Source organism: Simochromis diagramma, unplaced genomic scaffold, assembly GCF_900408965.1.
Source record: "Simochromis diagramma unplaced genomic scaffold, fSimDia1.1 OVJJ01000715.1, whole genome shotgun sequence".
Classification (NCBI taxonomy): Eukaryota; Metazoa; Chordata; class Actinopteri; order Cichliformes; family Cichlidae; genus Simochromis; species Simochromis diagramma.
The window spans coordinates 1,612,207-1,619,878 of NW_024387128.1; positions in this window are offsets into that span (position 1 = coordinate 1,612,207).

The following is a 7,672-nucleotide window of genomic DNA, read 5'->3' on the forward strand; positions in this document are numbered from 1 at the left end:
CAATATATTTATCCATCACACCAGCCCTATATAACACTTCCCAATGGTACAGTATTTTCAGCACTGTTGTCACAGCAATTGTTTGTTGAGGAGGTTTTGGTGTTTCAGGGGCTCAGAGACACAAATCTTAACATGACCTCACTCGGAGTATTTCGTATTTGAAACTTTGTATCAGGTTGTCATTTTTTTCCTAAATCCTGCAACAACTATCCCTGATGCCTTCACACAAAACTGCTGTGAATGCAAAAAGTAAGTATGGGATGACTAATGTATTTTTGCGATTGTCTGCACCACCATTATTGTTTTCACCTGCTGTTGTCTTAACATGCACCCTGTTTCCAAACTCTGTCTCACTGGGTAATCCATCCTCTGTGTATATACTGTCATTTTTCCATTTTTCAAGAGGTCTGACATTCCCTTGAGCTCCTGTTGTGGTGCCCTATTTTTTCTCTTATGTTTGTCCCCATGTGTTAATGTTCCTTATGTGTGTTTTTGGATTTAAGTTTCACGTTCCCTCATTATCTCTTTCTTATTTTGAACTCTTTGGCTCTACCATAATTAAAGGCTTGTTCTTGGTTATTGCTTTCCTCATATCGGACACTCCTCACAGTCCCAATCATTCTTTTTCTTGTGTCTTGTCTTGAGTGATTAAAAAGAGTGGTTTTTGCAATTAATGGAGCCCCTGACCTAGAAAAAAAGCCAGAAAATGGATGGATGGAAAACCACAAATGTTTGCAAAGCCTTTCTCAGGTATTCCAAAGTTAAGTTGTCCCAAAATCAGCTCTGTCCAAGCTCTCTACTTTTTGGGATTATACACATAATCAGTGGCCATTAAGGGAGCTGTCTGAGGAGCAGTAGATGAATTTGACTCATTTGTGACAGTAAACATTGTATTTTAGTCAATTTATTTAAATACTATAAGATCGAACTTAATCTATCAACCTGAGCTCATACACTGTACATTTTCCTTAAAATAATTAAGAAGGAAACCTCACTGTTTAAAATATGAGAATACAAGCAGTTCATTGTAAAAACACTAGCTGCATATTCAAGTAAGAGAGCGTGTAAAAGAAAGCATGTAGCTAAATGCATTGGAAGACATGTTCACATTGTGTTTCATCAACAGAGAAAGAAAATCAAAATTTGAATTTTCTTTTTTCTTTGTGTTTAAGCTTGGTAAAAGGAACTGCTGGTAACATCCCCGGGAAGCCTTTCCAGGAAAGAAGAGACTGCAGACGTTGCAGCTGTTTGCTTTAGCAGTTTTCAAAGAGCTTAACCTCTCACTGGACATTTAGATATGTCTGCACACAGAACAGATATTAGATTGAAAAAGCACTGAGGCAACCAAAAGTTTTGTTTTCAGTGATAAATTATTTACTTACAATTCCATGACACTGCATTTATTTTTAGTTTTATTAATCAGAAAAAAATGTGGGAAAGTCTAAGTAAAAATAAAGAACTTTGTGGTGCTTGGATGGGGAAAATGTAAATTCACCATTTAAAAAACTCATAATTAAATGCAGAGTGGTGTTTAAACACATGGTATTTATTTCATCATAACTAAGGATGAGCCTGAATGGCTCACCTGATCCAGCCCTAACTACAAGTTTTGTCAAAAAAGAAAGTCTTAACCCTAATCTTAAAAGTACAGAGGTTGTCTGTCTCCTGAATCCAAGCTGGGAGCCTAAACGCTGAAGGCTCTGCCTCCCATTCTAATTTTAAATATCCTAATAACCACAAGTAAGTCTGATAGCAAAGTGCTCTATTGAGGTGATACAGTGCTTAATATGACTTCTAGATAAAATAGGGCCTGATATTCAAGACCTTGTATGTGAGATGAAGAATTTTATATTTAATCCTGAATTTAACAGGGAGCCAATGAAGAGAAGCCAGTATAGGAGGAGAAATCTGCTCTCTCTTTCTAGTCCCCATCAGTATTCTTGCTGCAGCTTTTTGGATTAACTGAAGGCTCTTCAGGAAGTTTTTAGGACATCCTGATAATAATGAATTACAGTAGACCAGCCTAGAAGTAATAAATGCATGAACTAGTTTTTCAGCATCACTCTGAGACAGGATATTTCTAATTATAGAAAGATATTTCAGAAATGGGAGAAGGCCTACATATTTGTTTAATATATGCACTGAAGGACATACCCTGGTCAAAAATGACTCCAAGGTTCCTCACAATGTTACTAAAGGCCAAGGTAATGCCATCAGAATTAAGTATCTGTGTCAGGGCCTGGGGGATCAGCAAGGCGCTGATCATTATGCTCCTATCTCTCGCTCTGTCTTTCTCTCTCTCTCTCTCCTGTTTTGTCGGGGTGGAACTCATGGTGGGTTCACACCCTCGGCCCATGCTTCCCTGTATTGGAAACACCTGGATCTCATCAAGACCAGCTGGTACAAGGGTTAAGAGGGAAGAGGTCTGCTGTTTGGCGCTGGATCGTTGTTAAACTCTTATTTCCCGGACCCATCCCTGTGTTTCCTCGAGCGGTGTGTGGAAGGAGCGACTGGGCACTAGTGGAGAGAGAGGTCGGAGTGGAGCGTGTGTGTGATTCCCCTTTTCCCCGGATCCCTGGAGCCCTGCCCCCTCACGTCTTGTATATAGCGCTATCCCCGCACAGCCTGTAAATACACTCGGTGAAGAAACTGTAAATAAACTTTCATTGTTAACTCGCAACTCAGGAGTCCCGCGTGTGGATCCTCAAGGGCAACCCGTGACAATCTGGTTAGTAGAGGTGGGCGGATCAATCCAAATATTGATAGTATCGATACCAACTCGGGTGTTGCCTCAAATAAAAGAACAATTTTTGGACCTCAATCTTCTCGAAGTCTTTGTACTAATGTTGAGTTTATTCCTAAGTCTTGTGTAGTTTTGAAGGGTTTTCACTTTTCTGTGTCTCCTGTGTTCCCTCTGTCTCACTTTGTGACATGGTTACTTCCTAGTATTACCCTGATTTCCTGTTGCTGTAGCGTTCTGGTGTCTTTCGGCTTTGGCTGTATTGCGGGCTGCAGTTTATCTTAACAATAATCTGCCATAATAAACAGCAACACAACAGAACAGTGCGCACTCAGCTCTTTACTTTGTTGACTCTGCAACACACATGGCACAGGGCTCGTTGCGCCATAAACAGTCCCACAGTAAACACTAGGCAGGAACCAAAGTGATCTTACAAAATGCCATAAGAAATTACTTAAATGTTATACATAGAAATATAAAGCAAGTGACAATAAAGTAATTAAATATACAGTAAACGCAAATGTGTAAAATCATAAAAGAATATTGCAAAACCTAGTATAAATAAATAAATGTATGCGCCATAACTAAGGGTACACTAGCTTAGTTTGAAGGTTAGATTTCTATGCTTTCCCACCTTTGCTCATTTCCTGCCATTGTTAAGCCTCCATTATGTTCTGTTGTGGATATGAAAAACTGGAGACATGACAGCTGGGTTGTCATTACTAGTATACTTTTTGAAGTTCACTGCCTGGGGTAAATGCATAGTTGGTGCATCCTATTATACATTTTTCATGTAAATGCTGCATTGACAGCACACAAATGTTCGCATGAATCTGTACACTCACCACCTGATGACAACATTTACTCCCACTGCTACAGAAAGTATAACCAAGGGTTTAGTGTCTGGCTAAGTTCACCTGCTCCTTATTACCCGTATTTAGTCTATTGCTTTTTTTGAGGTTGGAGTTGTCTTAATCTTGTTTGTTTCTTGTTAGACAATTCTGGTTTTCACCTTCAAATCTCATTTGGTGTGTTAAAGTGTAAGCCTCCAGTATTTTCACAGACAAAACAAAGAAACAAAGGCAGCCAGGCAGGCAAATCTGGCGTGCATAATCCTGTGAAATGGTGCAGGATGGTAGTCACCACAGACAAGTTTATTTTTACTAAACATTTCCTTTCGGTGTAATTTTAGTGTGTACCTACACTAAAATCAGTTCAGACATGAGCAAGAAGATGAAGGGGAGGTTCAGCTTTAGAGTCCGGTTGGTTGGTTGATAGTCTTGTTTTGTTTTTTTGTGGGGGTATTTTTTTTTTTGTGGTTTTTGATAGGCCACTTCCTACACCTTTTTGGTCATTGTACATTGTACCACCAACACACAGTAGAGGGCAGAATACATTGATGGCTTTATTGATGGTACTATTGATTATTTTAGCCAAATCAAAGAGCAAAGCACAGTCACAGATGTTGAATTGTGCAGACAGAAGGACAGAAAAGAGGTATCAGTGAAGAAACTCCAGCAACAGGCACACATCAAACAGGCGTTTCAATACTGCATTCTTTCAATATACTGTAGTGCTTGTGCTTTTGACACCCTTGTTACAATCACTGACCTGTGCGTGTGTTTGTATATAAACTCACACATAATTTAAGCAAATATGATGTTAATGTTAACAGATGTAGAGAACTGTTTCAGTCCTCCATGTTTGGAGGAGGAGTAATGTTTGTGCCTTGGAGACTTCATCTAATCTGACTGCACCTATTGATCTGCGTTATGAGCTGAAAAACTCGTAAAGCCCCCCCGACCCAAAGTGTTTATCTAGGAATTGATTAAAACAGAAAAACAGAGCTTGTGTCATAAAAGAGATCAATAGTGCTGATACTTTTGAGGAAAAAAAAAAATCCAGATTTGCGTTGGACAGATGCCACAATTCGTGAATTGTGCTTTATGATGACAAGATGAGTCGACATTAATACGGTTAGCACTGTTGCCTCACAGAAAGAAGGTCCTGTGTTCAAATCCACCATCTGGCCGGGGTCTTCATGCAGTGAGTTTGCATGTTCTCCCCATGTCTGTGTGTATTCTCTCTGGGAGGTTTGGCTTTCCCCCACAGTCCAAAGACTCTGTCTGTGTTGGCCCTGTGACAAACTGGTGACCTGCCCAGGGTTTACCCAAACTTGTGGATTAAAGATCTTACACACCAAATGTTTTGCAGTGTGGAGAGAAATTAGAAATGGTATTGGAAAAACTGCTGTGCTTGCTACAGCTGATCACAACAAGAAAAGATTTTCACATGCTAACAGGCTGTGCAGCTTATCGCAGCTTTCTCTGATGTTTCTCTCTTTATCAGCTTCTTCTCTCTTAACAGTGGCACCTGACATTTGTACATGATCCATCCAAGAATAGGCAGCAAAGCTGTCACAGAGACACCAAATATAACCCGAAGAAAGCTGTAGTTCTCTTCCTCTGCCTCTCTATCCCTCCCACTACCTTCTTTTTTTTTCAGCTATTCAGCATCTCCTCCTAATCTGTGATGCTCTTTCCAGGTTTAAAAACTTGCTTCCAGATGGAAAGAAACCCATCTGTTTTTTAAGTGTTTTTAAGTGACAAGCTCTACCTCAACTGAGACTGTGAAAAGCTCATTATGAAGCTGTCGATGTAAAACCGCTTCCTAGGTTGGTGCTCTCATACTTTGGGTTTCGTCTAATAGGAAGCTCCGCTTTGTTCCATCTCCTAACTTTCTCAGGCAGTAGATTTAAAACACCAAAAACAAGGGCTGGCGATGCTGATTATTTCTGTTTTATCAGTTTTCTAATTTTTTGTTCACGAATTCATTTTTCCACTTTTATCATGCTGATCATTTGTAAGGTTGGCTGAACTCATTAAATCTGGAATCTATTTTCTGGAACCTGGAATCTATGAATATTTCTGAGGGCAACATATTCGTTTCCTGTTATGTGTGTGCTCTCTCTCTCTCTCTCTCTCTCGCTATATATATATATATATATATATACACACACACACACACACACACACACACACACGCACATATATAGATATAGATATATATGCATATATATATGTGTGTGTGTGTCTGTGCTATGTGTGTTAATAATCACTTTACCATGTTGAGACCTAATGAGCGTGTGAATATATTAAGCACAGGTGTTAGACACTTTTGTTCATTTCCAACAGAGAACCAGTAATCACACTGTCATGAGCTGTAGAGCTGGTGTAAGATTAACAAAAAGGTTACAATGATTGAGCAGTACTCATATGGGAGCAGTGATTTTAATACATTTTCGTGCTGCCACAGCAGCACAGCTGCAGTATAAGGAGCTAAGTGCAGAGAGTCATTAATAAATCTTCAGATTTTGATGGATGTATTTAAAAATTTTCTAAATCATGTAATTCACTCTGAACTAAAGTAGAAGTGTGGATGGACTACAGCAGTCCGATCTTTAATCATATCTTATATAAAATGCATACTACATGTGATAGTAAAACCTGTCTCATTATTGCACATAACTTAATTTATTTGCATGACTTCCATGTGTGGATTGGATCAGTTGTCACCAACAGCTGGTGAGAATTTCATGCCAATAGCACCTTCGGGAAATGTATTTCCTTACATATATAGCAGCAAATTAAGAGTTATTCCTTGCAGTTGATGTGCTGGACACTTAAAAAATTTGGCACGCTTAGAACGTTGCTCCCGATTCATTGGAAGCACTTAGACATAGAAAAAAAAACATGCTTACAGGAATGTGTGTGTGAAGGAGGAATGGGCCATGCTGTATAAACCACAATGTGTGCTCATTAGAGTAGAAAAACACTTCACCACTCCATTTAATATGTTGGGATCCCTTACTATTATTGTTGTTAATATGATAATTGTTTACAAAGAGTTTACAGTTTATATCATGTATTTTACCTGTTGTTATCATTATATGATTTCAATAAGGAGAAATCATTTGGAAGAACTGAACATTAAGGGCCTTGAGGCAAATGTTGTTGTGATTTGGCGCTGTATAAGTAAGTTGAATTAAATTGAACATGATTTGTTGAGAAATTAATTAATCTATTAGGCAGTCACACCTTGATGACCCATCATGCCAGAATTACAGCTGTGATAGGCTTTAGGACATGAATTCTGGAGTCTAGACGCTGGTGGTGGTGAAGATGAATGTGGAAGCTTGAATGGAGTTCCAAGTGACTCGAGTGAGACAGAGATGACGAAGAGGTGGGTTGCACAAGTGAAAGTCTGAAAGGGCGAATGACAAAAGAGCACTGAGATTTAAAGCATGTGGAGTGGAGGCTGACTAGCTCAAAGAAGGCTGACAAGAAGATGATTGGACTTGAGCAACGATGTCAGTATTGAGTTTGACAGGACCCAGGAAAGCAGATAGATGAGTCATTACAGATCTTTCTTATTGAGCTTACGCATAAGATTCATTTGTTAGTTTGTCATGGCAAGTCATGGTAAGCTGCAGTTTTTCTCTAAAATATTCAATAAACAGACATATGTAGACAATGAATTGATATATTAATATGTTAATGTACATCAAGTGTCTTTCTTACTGTGTATGCATATGGGCTCAAATGTGTTATGGCCGGGATGCCCAGTGAGTTTGTAAGGCGGACCCAAATGCAGAAAACATGAGGGACAGAACAGAAGTTCAACATAAAGCAAGCATTTTATTATGGCTGTTAGAAAAACGTGGGAACAAGAAACAATGGTAAAAAATTTAACTATGACCTAAACTGGTGAAGCTAAATAGCTAGACATGAAAGAAAGTAAACCTAAACATGAACATGAGCCTGAGCTCATGTTCAGGCTCATGTTCAACCCAAAACTGATACTTCAAAACATGACATGAATTCCAGGAAACCGACACTGAACAGAGGACTTAAATAAGCAGAAGGATAATGA